The sequence below is a fragment of the Dioscorea cayenensis genome, chromosome 6 (assembly GCF_009730915.1).
Source record: "Dioscorea cayenensis subsp. rotundata cultivar TDr96_F1 chromosome 6, TDr96_F1_v2_PseudoChromosome.rev07_lg8_w22 25.fasta, whole genome shotgun sequence".
Classification (NCBI taxonomy): domain Eukaryota; kingdom Viridiplantae; phylum Streptophyta; class Magnoliopsida; order Dioscoreales; family Dioscoreaceae; genus Dioscorea; species Dioscorea cayenensis.
Genome location: NC_052476.1, coordinates 18,157,572 through 18,174,444, shown reverse-complemented (window position 1 = coordinate 18,174,444; position 16,873 = coordinate 18,157,572). Strand labels below are relative to the sequence as shown.

At 30.9% G+C, this 16,873-nt stretch overlaps 1 long non-coding RNA gene across 1 annotated transcript; it reads left to right on the top strand.

Moving 5' to 3' along the window:
• Window positions 1-12,058: 12,058 nt before the first annotated feature.
• Window positions 12,059-15,584, top strand: LOC120262901. Its single transcript, XR_005537010.1, has 3 exons — window positions 12,059-14,526; window positions 14,628-14,722; window positions 14,805-15,584. It is a non-coding gene; the product is annotated as an uncharacterized LOC120262901 (long non-coding RNA).
• Window positions 15,585-16,873: the final 1,289 nt, after the last annotated feature.

Sequence of the window (16,873 nt, the reverse complement as noted above, 5' to 3'; positions counted from 1 at the left end):
AGTTATACAGACTGATCTTTACAACATGAAGAGGGCTGGCACAGTCCGAGCTCTTCTACTTCGGAAAGGGAGGACATTGCACTCCTCGGAGAACAAGTACTTGATTATATGAAATTCAATATGGATCTATATAAAATTTTTGGAAAAATAGATCTTATCTGTTAAAAATTTAAATACAGTGTAAGAAACATTTAAGTTAAAGTGGAATTATATTAGCGAATTGAGATTGTAATAAAAATAGTACGGAAGGAAGAATGGGGAAGTAATGATATAATGGAATTATGCACTTCTAAAGTAAAAAAAATATTTGGAAAGAAAATTAAATTAGAAAATCAGGTTTCTCGGTATGTTGCTTATGCACAAAGAGAACTGATAAACCCTCGGAATATAGAATGAAATTTCCCAACGCATTTTAGAAAAGGAAAAAGCAGTACTCCTTAAGTGTTAGAAGTTCTGAAACAAACACAAGGTAAAAATTCATCTTGAACCCGAGGAGAAGGATCCTTGAGTTTTCGTAGGTTTTTCTTTTTGATCAACGATTTAAGTATTTTACATTCTATTTTTCTCTTGAAAAGTACAAATTTATCGGTTTAGATCTGTTTTAATGATTCGTTCAGTAGGGTGTATAATTTAATTTCAAATGGCGGGTGAAATTTATACAATGGCCTAGCGAGAAAGAATTAGATGTAACAAGTAAAGTAGATCCCTTTCAGCTGCTTTCCTCTTTATTGTGAGTTATTAGAAATAATGTATTGCTCTGTCGAAAAGGATGTAGAAATTTCAAGTAGATAGTTAAATTTATGTACAAAAGCGAGAAGTATTTTGTAGCACGTACTAAAATTTTGATTATAGCATGTATTCGATCATCATAAAGTACTTTGTCATGCATTGGATCTATTAAATTTCGAGATGAGGTTTTTCAAAAGGTATATGGAGTTTCATCTGCGGAGGAACATTTGGTCCTTTTACAGCTTGTGAAGAGGGAGAGCTGGCGCGGTCACGACAACTTCTCTACTTCGGAGGAAGGGAGGACGATGCACTTTTCCTCGGAGGAACAAGTACTTGAGAGTTATATCTGAAATTTATTATGGATCTATATAAAATTGTTGGAAAAATAGATCTTATCTGTTAAATTTAAATGTTGTGCGACTATTTAGTTGATTAAAGTGGGAGACTATATTGGCGAATTAAGATTGTATTAATAGCAAAAGTACTGTGAGAAAAGATAGGGAGAAGTAATGATATAATGGAATTCTGCACTTCTAAGTGATTTGAAAAAGAAAAATAAAAGTCAGAGAAATCAGGTTTCTCGTGCATGTTGTATGCACAAAGAAGGAGCTAAATAAACCTCAGGAATATAGAGATGGGAAATTTCCCATGATTTTGAAAGGAGCGAAATGTTCAGCTTTGAGGTGTTAGGATTCTAGAACAACACAAGCGTAAAAGAAAATTCATCTTGAGCCGAAGGAAAGGATCCCGCGGTTTCATATGAGTTTTCTTTGAATCCTTGATTTAAGTATTTCACATTCCATTTTCTCTTGAGAGGCTACGATTTGTCGGTTTGAATGTTTTAACAATGATTAGGATTCAGTAGAATTGTATAATTTCCCAATTTCAAGTAGGCGGTGAAATTTATACAATGGCTAGCAGAGAAGAATTAGATGTAGCAAGTAAAGATGGTCACTCAGCTGACTTTGCCTCTTTATTGTGAATTATTAGGAAATATTAGCATTACTACTATCGAAAAGGATGTAAAAATTTCAAGTGAGATGGTTAAATTTACTACAAAAAGCAGAAGTATTTTGTATGCTTGCATTATATTTGATTATAGCGTGTGTTCGATCAGTCAAAAGTACTGCGTGGCAATTACCATTAGATCTATTAAATTTCGGATGAGTTTTCAAGGTATATAAGTTCATCTTGAGGAACGGAGTCTTTGCTTTGTGAAGAGGAAGGCTGGCTGGTCGACAACTTCTCTACTTCCGGAGGAGGACATTTGCACTTTTCCTGGGAGACAAAGTGCTGCGAAACGTTATATCTGAAATTTAGTGAATCGATATACTATTATTTGGAAAAATAGATCTTATTTGTTATTTTAAATGTTGTGAAGCCTATTTGGTTAAAGTGGGAACTATATTGGCGAATTAAGTTGTAATAAAAATAGTCGCAGGAGAAGAGATAGGAAAGTAATGCTATAATGGATTAACTACTTCTAATGTATTTGGAAAAGAGAAAGCAGAAATTAGAAAGATCGGGTTTCACCGATCGTGTTGTATGCAAAAGAAATGAACCATATAAACCCTCGAATATAGAATACAAATTTCCACGCGCTTGTTTGAAAAGGACAAAGTATTCATGAGTGGCCAGGATTCTAGAACAACACAAAGCGTAAAAAGGTGCATCTTGAGGCGAGGAGGAGGATCCGTGTTGACTTGTGAGACGAGTCATGCTTTGAGCTTGATTTAGCATTTACTGTCCTACTCTTGAGTACAAATTTTATACGGTTTGGAGAATGTTTGTGTGGTTACGTTCAGTGTGCATAATTTAATTTCAAGTAGGCAGAGTGAGGTTGCATACATTGGCTAGCGAGAAGAATTAGATGTAGCAAATGCTAAAGATAGTCCTTTCAGCTGCTTTCCTCTTTATTGTGAATTATTAGAAATAATGTATTACTCTCCCGAAAAGGATGTAAAAATTTCAAGTAGATAGTTAAATTTATACAAAAAGCGAGAGTATTTTTGTATACGTATAAAAATTTGATTATAGCATGTATTCAATCATCAAAAGTACTTTTGCGGCAAATTACCATTGGATCTATTAAATTTCGGGATGAGTTTTCAAAAGGTATATAGTTCATACTGGAGGAACCAGGTCTTTACTGCGAGCAGAGGAGGTCTGGCACAGTCCCAAATAACTTCTCTACTTCGAAGGGAGGACATTTGCACTTTTCCTCGGAGAACAAGTACTTGAGATTATATCCCGAAAATTTGTTATGGATCTATATAAAATTATTTTGGAAAAATAGATCTTATATCATTATTTAAAATGTTGGTGAAGCCTATTTAGTTAAAAAGTGGGAACTATATTAGCGAATTAAGATTGTAATAAAAATAGTACTGAAAAAGATAGGGAAATAATGATATAATGGAATTATGCACTTCTAAGTATTTGGAAAAGAAAAATAAAATTAGAAATTAGGTTTCTCAGGGATGTTGTATGCACAAAGAATAACTAAATAAACCTCGGAATATAGAATGAAATTTTCCCAACGGATTTTGAAAAGGAAAAACAAAGTATTCACTTAAGTGTTAGGATTCTAGAACAACACAAAGCGTAAAAAATTCATCTTGAGCAGGAGAAGGATCCCATGAGTTTCATATGAGTTTTTCTTTGATCCTTGATTTAAGTATTTACTGTTCTATTTTTTCTCTTGAAAAAAGTACAAATTTTTATCGGTTTGAATGTTTTTAATGATTCGTTCAATAGAATTGTATAATTTAATTTTCAAGTAGAGCGATTGAAATTTATACAATGGCTAACGAGGAAGAATTAGATGTAGCAAGTAAAGATAGTCCTTTCAACTACTTTCCTCTTTATTGTGAATTATTAGAAATAATGTATTACTCTATCGAAAAGGATGTAAAAATTTCAAGTAGATAGTTAAATTTATACAAAAAGCGAAGTATTTTTGTAGCACGATATAAAAATTTGATTATGGCATGTATTCAATCATCAAAAGTACTTTCAAACATATTACCATTGGATCTATTTAAATTTCGGATGGGTTTTTCAAAGGTATATAGTTCATACGGAGGAACCCGGTCTTTACACTGTGAAGAGTGAGGCCTGGCCTGGTCCAGCAACTTCTGTACTTTCGGAAAGGGAGGACATTTGCACTTTTCCTCGGGAGAACAAGTACTTGAAGTTATATCTAGAAATTTATTATGGATCTATATAAAATTATTTGGAAAAAAATAGATCTTATCTTTTAAAAAATTTAAATGTTGAGAAGCCTATTTAGTTTAAAAGTGGGAACTATATTAGCGAATTAAGATTGTAATAAAAATAGTCACGGAAAAAGATAGGAAAGTAATGATATAATGGAATTTTGCACTTCTAAGTCAAAAAAAAAATTTGAAAAAGAAAAATAAGATTAGAAAATCAGTTTCTCAGTATGTTGTATGCACAAAAGAAGAACTAAATAAACCTCCGGAATATAGAATGAAATTTCCCAACGGATTTTGAAAAGGAAAAAAACAAAGTATTCACTTAAGTGTTAGGATTCTAGAACAACACAAAGTAAAAAAGATTCATCTTGAGCAGGAGAAGGATCCCAGAGTTTCATATGAGGTTTTCTTTGATCCTTGATTTAAGTATTTATGTTCCATTTTCTCTTTAGAAAAAGTACAAATTTTATCGGTTTGAATGTTTTAATGATTCGTTCAATAGAATTGTATAATTTAATTTCAAGTAGAGCAGATGAAATTTATACAATGGCTAACGAGAAGAAATTAGATGTAACAAGTAAAGATAGTCCTTTCAACTGCTTGCCTCTTTATTGTGAATTATTAGAAATAATGTATTACTCTATCGAAAAGGATGTAAAAATTTCAAGTAGATAGTTAAATTTATACAAAAAGCTAAGTATTTTTGTATACGTATAAAAATTTGATTATAGCATGTATTCAATCATCAAAGTACTTTTGCGACAATTACCATTAGATCTATTAAATTTCGGATGAGTTTTTCAAAGGTATATAGTTCATACTAGAGGAACCCGGTCTTTACACTGTGAAGAGGAGGCTGGCACAGTCCGACAACTTCTCTACTTCGGGAGAGGAGGACATTTGCACTTTTCCTAGGAGAACAAGTACTGCGAAAGTTATATCTGAAATTTATTATGGATCTATATACAATTATTTGGAAAAATAGATCTTATTTGTTAAAAAAATTTAAATGTTGTAGAAGCCTATTTAGTTAAAGTGGGAACTATATTAGCGAATTAAGATTGTAATAAAAATAGTACGGAAAAGATAGGGAAAGTAATGATATAATGGAATTATGCACTTCTATGTAAAAAAAAAATATTGGAAAAGAAAAATAAAAATTAAAAATCAGTTTCTCAGATGATGTTGTATGCACAAAAGAAGAACTAAATAAACCTCGGAATATAGAATGAAAATTTCCCAACGCATTTTGGAAAAGGAAAAATGAAAGTACTCACTAAGTGTTAGGATTCTAGAACAACACAAAGGTAAAAATTCATCTTGAGCGGAGAAGGATCACTGAGTTTCATATGAGTTTTTCTTTGGTCCTTTGATTTAAGTATTTACATTCGTTTTCTCTTGAAAAAAAGTACAAATTTTATCGGTTTGAATGTTTTAATGATTCGTTCAATAGAATTGTATAATTTAATTTCAAGTAGACAGGTGAAATTTATACAATGGCTAACGAGGAAGAATTAGATGTAACAAGTAAAGATAGTTCTTTCAAGCTGCTTTGCCTCTTTATTGTGAATTATTAGAAATAATGTATTACTCACGTCGAAAAGGATGTTAAAAATTTTTGAAGTAGATAGTTAAATTTATACAAAAAGCAGTATTTTTGATATACGATATAAAAATTTGATTATAGCATGTATTCAATCATCAAAGTACTTTGCAGCAATTACCATTAGATCTATTAAATTTCAGATGAGTTTTCAAAGGTATATAGTTCATCTGTGAGGAACCAGTCTTTACATCTGTGAAGAGGGAGGCTGGCTCGGTCCGAGCAACTTCTCTACTTCGGGAAGGGAGGACATTTGCACTTTTTCCTCGGAGAACAAGTACTTGAAAGTTATATCTAAAAATTTATTATGGATCTATATAAAATTATTTGAAAAAATAGATCTTATCTGTTAAAAAAAATTAACTGTGGTAGAAGCCTATTTAGTTAAAAGGGGAACTATATTAGCGAATTAAGATTGTAATAAAAAAATAGTACGGAAAAGATATGGGAAAAGTAATGATATAATGGAATTATGCACTTCTATGTAAAAAAAAAAATATTGGAAAAGAAAAATAAAATTAGAAAATTAGCTTCTCAGTATGTTGTATGCACAAAAGAAGAACTAAATAAACCTCCGAATATAGAATGAAATTTCCCAACGATTTTTGAAAAGGAAAAAGCGAAGTACTCACTTAAGTGTTAGGGATTCTAGAACAACACGAAAGGTAAAAAGATTCATCTTGAGCGGAGAAAGGATCCCGCAGTTTCATATGAGTTTTTCTTTTGATCCTTGATTTAAGTATTTCTATTCATTTTTCTCTTGAAAAAAAGTACAAATTTTATCGGTTTGAATGTTTTTAATGATTCGTTCAATAGAATTGTATAATTTAATTTCAAGTAGAGCAGTGAAATTTATACATAGGCTAACGAGAAGAATTAGATGTAGCAAGTAAAAGATAGTCCTTTCAAGCTGCTTTGCCTCTTTATTGTGAATTATTAGAAATAATGTATTACTCTATCGAAAAAGGATGTAAAAATTTCAAGTAGATAGTTAAATTTATACAAAACGAAGTATTTTGTAGCACGTATAAAAAATTTGATTATAGCATGTATTCAATCATCAAAGTACTTTTGCAGACGAATTAGCATTGGATCTATTAAATTTGAGGATGAGTTTTCAAAGGTATATAGTTCATACGAGAGGAACCGATCTTTACACTCGTGAAGAGTGGGGGCTCGGCCTAGTCCGACAACTCTCTACTTCCGGAAAGGGAGGACATTTGCACTTTTCCTCGGAGAACAAGTACTTCGAAAGTTATATCTAAAATTTATTATGGATCTATATAAAATTATTTTGAAAAATAGATCTTATCTGTTAAAAAAAATTAACTGTGGTAGAAGCCTATTTAGTTAAAGTGGGAACTATATTAGCGAATTAAGATTGTAATAAAAATAGTACGGAAAAGATAGGGAAAGTAATGATATAATGGAATTATGCACTTCTATGTATATTGGAAAAAGAAAAAAATAAAATTAAAAAATCGGGTTTCTCGGTATGTTGTATGCAGAAAAAGAAGAACTAAATAAACCTCGGAATATAGAATGAAATTTCCCAACGGATTTTGAAAAAGGAAAACAGAAGTATTCACTTAAGTGTTAGGATTCTAGAACAACACGAAGGTAAAAATTCATCTTGAGCAGGAGAAGGATCCCATGCAGTTTCATATGAGTTTTTCTTTGATCCTTGATTTAAGTATTTACATTTCCGTTTTCTCTTGAAAAAAAGTACAAATTTTATCGGTTTGAATGTTTTAATGATTCGTTCAATAGAATTGTATAATTTAATTTCAAGTAGACAGTGAAATTTATACAATGGCTAACGAGAAGAATTAGAGTGTAGCAAGTAAAAGATAGTTCTTTCAACTGCTTGCCTCTTTATTGTGAATTATTAGAAATAATGTATTACTCATCGAAAAAGGATGTTAAAAATTTTGAAGTAGATAGTTAAATTTATACAAAAAGCGAAGTATTTTTGTAGCACGTATAAAAAAATTTGATTATAGCATGTATTCAATCATCAAAGTACTTTTGCAGACAATTAGCATTGGATCTGCATTAAATTTCGGATGAGTTTTCAAGGTATATAGTTCATACGGAGGAACCAGATCTTTACATCTGTGAAGAGGGAGACCTGGCTTGGTCCAGCAACTTCTCTACTTCCGGAAAGGGAGGACATTTGCACTTTTCCTCGGAGAACAAGTACTTCGAAAGTTATATCTGAAATTTATTATGGATCTATATAAAATTATTTAGAAAAATAGATCTTATCTGTTAAAAAAAATTAACTGTGGTAGAAGCCTATTTAGTTAAAGTGGGAACTATATTAGCGAATTAAGATTGTAATAAAAATAGTACGGAAAAGATATGGAAAGTAATGATATAATCGAATTATGCACTTCTATGTAAAAAAAAAATATTGGAAAAGCAAAATAAAATTAAAAAATCAGTTTCTTAGTATGTTGTATGCAGAAAAGAACTAAATAAACCTCCGGAATATAGAATGAAATTTCCCAACGGATTTTTAAAAGGAAAAAAACAAAGTATTCACTTAAGTGTTAGGAGTCTAGAACAACATGAAGGTAAAAAAATTCATCTTGAGCCGGAGAAGGATCCCTGAGTTTCATATGAGTTTTCTTTGATCCTTGATTTAAGTATTTACGTTCCCGTTTTCTCTTGAAAAAGTACAAATTTTTATCGGCTTTGAATGTTTTAATGATTCGTTCAATAGAATTGTATAATTTAATTTCAAGTAGACAGTGAAATTTATACAATGGCTAACGAGAAGAATTAGGTGTAGCAAGTAAAGATAGTCCTTTCAACTGCTGGCCTCTTTATTGTGAATTATTAGAAATAATGTATTAATCTATCGAAAAGGATGTAAAAATTTCAAGTAGATAGTTAAATTTATACAAAAACGAAGTATTTTGTAGCACATATAAAAAATTTGATTATAGCATGTATTCAATCATCAAAGTACTTTTGCAGATAATTAGCATTGGATCTATTAAATTTCGGATGAGTTTTCAAAAGGTATATAGTTCATACGGAGGAACCGGCTTTTTACATCGTGAAGAGGGAGGCTGGCCTTGTCCGAAAGAACTCTCTACTCCTAGGAAAGGGAGGACATTTTCACTTTTCCTCGGAGAACAAGTACTTCGAAAGTTATATCTGAAATTTATTATGGATCTATATCTGTAAAAAAAAATTAAATGTGGTAGAAGCTTATTTAGTTAAAGTGGGAACTATATTAGCGAATGTAGATTGTAATAAAAATAGTACGGAAAAGATAGGGAAAGTATTGATATAAAGGAATTATGCACTTATATGTAAAAAAAAAAATTATTTTTGGAAAAGAAAAATAAAATTAGAAAGTCAGTTTCTCCGTATGTTGTTTGCACAAAAGAAGAACTAAAGAAACCTCTGGAATATGGAATGAAATTTTCCAACGGATTTTGAAAAGTAAAAAAACGAAGTATTCACTTAAGTGTTAGGATTCTAGAACAACACATGGTAAAAAAATTTCATCTTGAGCCAGAGAAGGATCCCAGTAGTTTCATATGAGTTTTCTTCGATCCTTAATTTCAGTATTTCTCTTCAGTTTTCTCTTGAAAAAAGTACAAATTTAATCATTTTGAATGTTTTAATGATTTGTTCAATAGAATTGTATAATTTAATTTCAAGTAGATAGTTAAATTTATACAAAAACGAAGTATTTTGTAGCACATATAAAAAATTTGATTATAGCATGTATTCAATCATCAAAGTACTTTGCAGCAATTACCATTGGATCTATTAAATTTCAGATGAGTTTTCAAAGGTATATAGTTCATACAGACGAACCAGTCTTTACACTGTGAAGAGGAGGCCTGGCCTGGTCCAAGCAACTTCTCTACTTCCGGAAAGGGAGGACATTTGCACTTTTACTCTGAGAACAAGTACTTTGAAAATTGTATCTGAAGTTTATTATGGACCTATATAAAATTATTTGACAAAATAGATCTTTTTCTGTAAAAAAAAGATTTAAATGTGGTAGAAGCTTATTTAGTTAAAATGGAAACTATATTAGTGAATTTTGATTGTAATAAAAATAATACGGAAAAGATAGGGAAAGTAATGATATAAACGAATTATGCACTTATATGCCACTATCTTTTGACGTGTGTTTTGTTTCTCCAATAAATGGTTTTTTTTTCACCTTAAACAAAAACATAATATGACAGGAGGGTATTTTTTTTTATTGAGTTTTTCAACTTTTGATTTGTTATTATCCCTAGTCCATATATTTCTCTATTTTGATATACTTGTTTGATTTTATTAGCCCAAGAATAGTTGGTTGTGTTTTAGTTGGATTGAAAAATTTTTGATGATATCAATTGCCTCTGTTATTGTGCATAAAGGGATTTGGGTATAACTTTGTAGAATGATGTTCAAATTTTATATCTGTTTTTCGTATTCTTGTTTGCAAGGTGATGAGATGTGTTAGTTTTGTAAGTTTACGTCCTAGAATTTTCCAATCCGTTATTTGCATGCTTGAGAATATGAAAGGTGACTACTATTGCTAGCTAACTGTTTACCTCACTGAAGTTATTACTAAATACTCTTGTTATAAATCATAATTCGTACTTGATATCATTGATTTTCATTTGTTTGTTTCTCTTGTTAAGATATGTGATAACTTGTTTGGCTCACATAGCAATTTGTTTCCATTATTTAGGGAATTTGGAACTTCTCACTACAGACTGTTGATATACATCAGAATTCACTTGGTGTCATTACATTTCATTCGTTTGTCTATTCCTATTGTTAAGATAGGTGATAATTTGTTTGCCTCACATTGTGGTTTGCTTCAGTTATGAAGCTGGAGAACAAACGGGAAATGGGAACTTTTCTTTAGCATTATTAGAATGTTTTTTCTTAGAAATAGGGTGGTCGCTGTTAAGACTTTATGGAAAATGTGTCTCAGAATTTGGCTTGCTCTTGTTGTTGTTCTAATGCTTGTTGTTGTTGTTCTAATGCTTTGTTGTTGTTGTTGTTGTTGTTGTTGTTCTAATGCCATTTTGATAAGTTTATTTGTTAGATGGATTTATTGTTTTCACTATTTGTGAATTTTATTTATAATTTCCTTGAGACTATTTCTCATGGCTTTACCTCAGATTTTATTCCTATTTTGGATTAAGATTTTTTCGTTCAAAGATTTTATTTGTAATTGTAATGGCATTCAATGTTGGCCTAATTTTATTAAAACCTAATTGACGGGGGTCTAAAAGTGTGGGATTTAAGGGATTTTCTTAATATTGGTATAGTAGCAAAATTTTTCAAATTTTGATTTAATTAAATATTTTAAAGCAATAATAATAAGATGTATTATTTAAAATAATATCATTAAATGAAATAATCATTAAAGTTTAGCCTTCTTTGGCTAATAATAAACATTTCATCTTTTAAAATCATTTATGACATCACCGTTTGTTATACATTAAAAGTAGCCTCTTAGGTTTTTCGTATTGTTTAGTAATAAATAATATATATTTCTTACTTATTTGTGATCTCATAGTTTATTGGATAATAACTCATAGCCTTCTTTGGCTCTTTTTGTTTAATATAGGTTAGCCCATGTGACCTTTATCTGTCTTGCTGCTTTTTTAGCTTTTTAAAGATGTTTTTCTTTTTAACTAGACAAAAGTTTTTGTCATATAACACCAAGCCTTAGTCTCTCTTTTAGAAGGGCCGTGCTATGGATCAATCCTTGATTAATCTTACTTTCATTGTCAAATAAATATTTGTAGACTTAATGTTGTTCGTTGATTATCTCATAATGTGTATTGAGTATTGGCTAGCGTAGGGACTCATGGCATTGAAGAATATTCGGTTATTGTTATTTTAATTGATAACAAAGTACACCTTTTACCAGATTGACTCAATTAGAAGATACCCCATTTTCATCTGTGTTAGCAGCATGTGGCAAAGGTGAAACTAATTTAGACTATCACAATTTAACATTCGATTGATACATAATTGCAAACTATCAAAATAGTTATTTATACTAATTAATTGGATAACCAGTGATGCATGCTCTGATATTAAGATCATGTGAACTTAGGATTACCCGTTCTCGTTATAAGATGGATTGATGTAAATAAAATCAAAACAAATGTGATAGTTGCAAACAACCTAGCTAGCCATAACAAGAGGCATACTAATAAGTTTTTTTATTATCATTGATTGACGAAGATGTTTCACTTACTTATGAAATTCTAAATACTATCATTATTGATTGTGTTTTGAGAGTTGGTTTGATTGGGTCATTATTTTTTTCACTTAAAAATTAGAGAAGATTAAAGTCATTTGTTCAAATTGAAGACCTAAAAATATTTTATATTGATAACAGTTTACTCAATGTAATGCAGCTATATTCTCAATCAGTTGGTCTTTGTTTTTGTTTTTATTTTTATTTTTATTTTTGAAAAAGATATGATGATTTGAGATGTCATATGGCTTTTTTGTGTGGATGTACTTGTTGGCTTTGATTTGAGATGTCCAAGAACATTGGTTCGTGTTGTGGTTGGATTGATTTTTTATTTTTATTATTATTATTTTTTATAATCGATTAGCTTTAATTATGGTTTACCTTCTTAATACCCTAGCATATCTATCCCTAGTGCACCTTACTCTCAAACCAGGTTGGTGCTTAACTATCGAGCTTAGTAGGATACCGGCTTGGGCAATTGCCTAAGTGCAATATGTATGAGCTAATGGGTACAAGAAGACTGCCACACACTATTTGTTGAGTGGTAGCTAGTTTGCTGAAATATAAGATTAGAGAAGCTACTGTGAGTGTAAGCTGCTGCACCAAAGGAAATCAGAGCGTGTAACTTATTAGGTATAGTAGTAGATACAGTAATCTATAGAGGCTACTGAATTCCTAAAGCCTATAAGAAAATTACTAGGTTTAATTAGGGTTTTCTTTAAGTTTTTCCACAAAAACCTACCCAAAAAAAAAACACCTCTAAGTGGTATCACGACTACTATGCCTTAATTTCTTCGCCTTTAAAAAAAAGGTTACAGATCCATGGAGAGTTTTCTCTGTATGGCAAGTACAAACTTGTGAATGCGTCTGTGTCTTGTGATTGGGTGATCAGATTATTTTCCTTGTTGGTTATGATGCCCAGTGTAAGTGACCTGGAACAAAGGTTGGTCAATATTACAGACCTTCCTTTCAACCTGCTTGGTTGCTTGACATCCTTGATTTCTGTAAGTGCATCTATAATAGCTTCTGCAAATTAATACACACCATCAATTAGTTTTCCCGTAAAGAACATATGTTAATGACTTTCATTAAACAAAATTTTGTATTGGCTATCTCATTAAAAACCTGCTCTGTTGCTTGACATCTTTTATTTTTGTAAGTGCATCTATAATAGCTTCTGCAAATTAGTACACACCATCAATTAGATTTCCCTTAAAGAACATATGTTAATGACTAATTTTCATTAACTAAAATTTTGTATTAGCTATCTAATTAAGAACCTCTATATATGAAGCATGATATACAGTATTATATATATATATGGATGCTTTGTTTTGAAGGGCTTGATAGGCATATATGCATATATATATATATATATATATATATTCCAACCAAACCTTGAGAGTTTGGTTTTCTGGATGTTCTTCTGCCCATACTCCTCCATTAGTAACCATCATCATGTGGAGAATAAGTGATTTGAATAAATGATTTTAGTCCATGAATTCATGCTCTTCCTGTAATTGAAAGAAAAGAAATTACAAATAGCCACACATGCAATGTTGTACTCTAGTCTTAATTACTGTATATCCAAGTGCTCCTCCATGAAATATATTCATATAACTAAGGCAGCAAGGCATCAAAGATGATCCTTAAAAAAAATTCACAATTCTTTTTTTAACAAAATCCAGTTGCAGCTGGGAATGCAGGTTCTTCATGTGGTATTGCCTTGGCAAGGGAGAGCATAATAATATATAAAGTGTGTTACAGTGTTAGTGTGAAGTTCAACAGAGATTTGGTGAGATGTGAGATTTTATGAATGAATGAATGGACGTGTTATCATATCATATACTTTCTTTAACAGAGAAGGATTTAGTTTGACACAGAGTGGACATTGGAATCTTGGATGGATGATGTGTATAACATAGTGTAGAGGGTGTATTGATTAAGGAATATGAATGAATGATGTTTTGATTTATCTGTAAATGAGTATGGAGTGTAGAGGACTCTGGAAATCTGTGACTCATGTGAATGTTCAGTGTTGTTTTGATTTCTTTTTTTTCTAAAAAATTTGGTTTGAAAATGCAATGAATCATGGACAGCAATGAGAGGTTTTTGTCCTGCAAATGAGTAGTCTTTCTAACCTTAGATAAGTAGCTTCTTCTGATTCCCCTTCTCTCTCAGTTAGCCTTTTCTCATGGTGCTATTTATGTTGTTTTTTGTTCTTTTTGTTCATGCTTGGTGTTATCTTCAGTACCTCCAAGGTCTGCGGTGGAAAATTTTGTAGGGTTCGTTTATTAATTTGTTTTATTTTTCATCTTTGGCTGGATAGACTCAGTTTATTTTAGAAGTCCAGAATCATTGATTAATGGTGTATTTCAGTTGATATCTATGATTCGAACTGTTGTCTTTGCTTCTTTGTAGGATATTGCTTTGTGGATGATCTAAAACAGGAGTATGAAATGAGATATTTTTGTCTGTCAGTGTATTTGACATTTATCTGTTTTGTCACTTGGTTTGCTGCATCATGTAGGTAAGCTTATGTGGGTTGCTTCTTTGTAGGATGTTACTTTGTGGATGATCTAAGATGGAAGGGAGCATGAAATGAGATATTTGTTTTGTCTATTTGTGTATTTGACATATTTATGTTTTGTAACTTGGTTTGCTGCGTCATGTAGGTAGGTTATGTAGGTTGCAGAAAGTAATTTGTATAATGCATTGATCTGGTAAAGGTATGGTTTCAGTTTAAGGCTTTAACAATAAAACATGTTTACTGACACTTAATTTTTTGGTGAAAATTTGGTTTAATTCATAATTTGTTTGCTTCAATTAGGCAATGACTTAAAGCTTTTTGTCACCACCAAGGATTCAAAAGGTTGTTGATGGATCTTGTGCTTTCTCAGGATCTGCATGTTTTCTTTTTACCATGTTAGTATTGTTTAAAGAGGGTTTCGTATTATACTATTCAGAACATCACTGAATTACTTATGTATTGTATTGTGAACTTCAGAAGGTGGTTGCTCGATTCTGTTCGGGCACATTGACTAAGGATACTTGAATAAACTGCAAGAGACAGCAATCAAGGCATTTACATTTGCTGATAAATACCGAGGAAAATACAGTGACTCCCTTTCCTCAGTTGTCTGTCCCTTCTTTTGCTCATACTCTGGTTTTGAAGTAAGGATTAATTAAGTTACTTGTTTGTTGATTTGCTAGGAACTAGTTTGATAACAAAGAGTAAGACTAGCATGTTGATGTTTGATCATTAGGAAGAACTTTTATGGGGAGCTGCATAGCTTTATAAGGCTACACAGAACTCTTATCTTAAACTTTGTCAAGTCTCTCAGTGTTAATAATCAAAATTCAGATACTTTTAGTTGGGATGACAAAGTACCTGGTGCTCGTGTGCTTCTAGCAAGGGAAGTATATATATGTGTGTGTGTATGTTTTCTTTGTATTATTTTTAGTGTTTTTTTTTTAAATGAAAATGTGAAAATGTAGAATTACTTGGTTGAGAAACATGAAGTAACTGCAGAATATAGAAAGAGAGCAGAGAGGTATTTTTGCAGTGTGCTGCCAAGTTCTTCATCAATGAGTGTGAAGTATACAGCAGTGGGATTGCTGTATAAAATGAGTGGGAGTAATTTGCAGTATTTGAATCACTTATCACTTAAAAAACACCTATTTGGATTTATTTTAGTATTGTGAACTTCAGATGAGCTTGTGCTCTATCAAAATTCATCAACTGAGTCTTCCATCTTCAAAGCATTGTTAGCAATGACTTGTTGAAGTAGATGGTTGTGCAAGGGTTTTATTTTTTTTTTTTTAATTCCTTGAATCATTAATTGCTTGATTATTATTATTATTATTATTATTATTATTATTATTTGATTCCTTTAATCATTAATTGTTTCATTTATCTTGTGGGATATTCAGTTGGATACAGTTAATATAGTTGATATCATAGTTTTGATTGATGATTTTGATTTGATCAATTGCAGCCTGTGCTCATTGTTCTTAAATGATTTTTATAGCTTTTATTGGAGGTTTGGGGTTATATATTTCCAGGATGATATTTTGATACAAAAAGGTGTCTAAAACCATATATTTGTTTAATCTATTTGATATAATTCATTTTTATGATCTGGTTCTACCGATGATGAAGACTTGGGACAAGTGATTTTTTTTCAAGTCCATTGACAATTAATTACGGGATTGGAATAACTTTTACAGAATTGTTGATATTGTTATTGATTCTTGCATCTTCCAATTTTATGATATATTGCATGATAGATATAATTTAGAACAACCATTTCTGAAGATGGAGACAATAACCTCAAGTGGTTTGTGTTTCAAATTAGAGCAACTCAACTCTTTATGCAAAGTGAAAAAACCCAACCTGATTCAATACCAACTAATGCATGTTTCAACTCTAAAGATCACAATGATTTTATGAGAAGTGAAAGAAAAAATATTAATATAGAGAATGACATTTCTTCCGTGTAAGTTGCATTAATAGGAACAACAGGCTATCTACATCTAACAACCAAGAAGAACGAATCATTTTTTGTTTTTTTTTTTTGTTTCAAATGATGCCAGTCAGGAAGAAGTGTTATTCATATTGATTAGTCAATAAAGGAAGGGCTGAGCTCATATTTTGGTATAAAGTATATCAATAGTTTGTGTATTGTTTGGAGTATAGATATTAAAATCAGTTTAACATCAAACACTCCTAAGCTCATTTAGGTAAATGTTGGGTTAATAAAATAAATAAATATTATTTTAAAATTAAGATTATTTTTAATCCACAAATTGTTTGTCATGTAATGATAATTATTTATTAACAATAAAAAGTTATTTCAAAAAATAAAATTCAAGTCACCCAAATCATAATTAAAAAAACATGGACGGTTCATCAGGGTTGCCAATTTAAGATGAGTTACACTCAGATTGATTGTATAAATGATCCAATCAAAGATTTGGGTTGGTTTAAATGTCGTGTTACTAGGTATGTCTATTCAGGGTTAATAAATACATGGAGTTATTAAATAAATCATCTTTTGAAATTTTAGAAACTAA